Raw genomic sequence first — 1,073 nt, 5'->3', positions numbered from 1 at the left:
CTGGGTGCCCGCGGCCACACGTCCACTTCCCCGGGTGCCTGCGGCCACACCTCTAAGTTCCTGGGTGCCCGCGGCCACATGTCCACATCCCTGGGTGCCCGCGGTCACACATCCGCGTCCCTGGGTGCCCGCGGCCACACCTCTAAGTTCCTGGGTGCCCGCGGCCACATGTCCACATCCCTGGGTGCCCGCGGTCACACATCCGCGTCCCTGGGTGCCCGCGGCCACACCTCTAAGTTCCTGGGTGCCCGCGGCCACATGTCCACATCCCTGGGTGCCCGCGGTCACACATCCGCGTCCCTGGGTGCCCGCGGCCACACCTCTAAGTTCCTGGGTGCCCGCGGCCACATGTCCACATCCCTGGGTGCCCGCGGTCACACATCCGCGTCCCTGGGTGCCCGCGGCCACACCTCTAAGTTCCTGGGTGCCCGCGGCCACATGTCCACATCCCTGGGTGCCCGCGGTCACACATCCGCGTCCCTGGGTGCCCGCGGCCACACCTCTAAGTTCCTGGGTGCCCGCGGCCACATGTCCACATCCCTGGGTGCCCGCGGTCACACATCCGCGTCCCTGGGTGCCCGCGGCCACACCTCTAAGTTCCTGGGTGCCCGCGGCCACATGTCCACATCCCTGGGTGCCCGCGGTCACACATCCGCGTCCCTGGGTGCCCGCGGCCACACCTCTAAGTTCCTGGGTGCCCGCGGCCACATGTCCACATCCCTGGGTGCCCGCGGTCACACATCCGCGTCCCTGGGTGCCCGCGGCCACACCTCTAAGTTCCTGGGTGCCCGCGGCCACATGTCCACATCCCTGGGTGCCCGCGGTCACACATCCGCGTCCCTGGGTGCCCGCGGCCACACCTCTAAGTTCCTGGGTGCCCGCGGCCACATGTCCACATCCCTGGGTGCCCGCGGTCACACATCCGCGTCCCTGGGTGCCCGCGGCCACACCTCTAAGTTCCTGGGTGCCCGCGGCCACATGTCCACATCCCTGGGTGCCCGCGGTCACACATCCGCGTCCCTGGGTGCCCGCGGCCACACCTCTAAGTTCCTGGGTGCCCGCGGCCACAGGCC

The 1,073-nt window shown here is 70.3% G+C and overlaps 1 protein-coding gene across 1 annotated transcript in view; it reads left to right on the top strand.

Moving 5' to 3' along the window:
* Positions 1–1,073, top strand: part of COL7A1 (collagen type VII alpha 1) — a 60,839-nt gene that overhangs the window by 23,079 nt on the left and 36,687 nt on the right.

The sequence above is a fragment of the Myotis davidii genome, unplaced genomic scaffold, assembly GCF_000327345.1.
Source record: "Myotis davidii unplaced genomic scaffold, ASM32734v1 scaffold663, whole genome shotgun sequence".
Classification (NCBI taxonomy): Eukaryota; Metazoa; Chordata; class Mammalia; order Chiroptera; family Vespertilionidae; genus Myotis; species Myotis davidii.
This window is presented reverse-complemented; position numbering and strand designations above follow the sequence as displayed.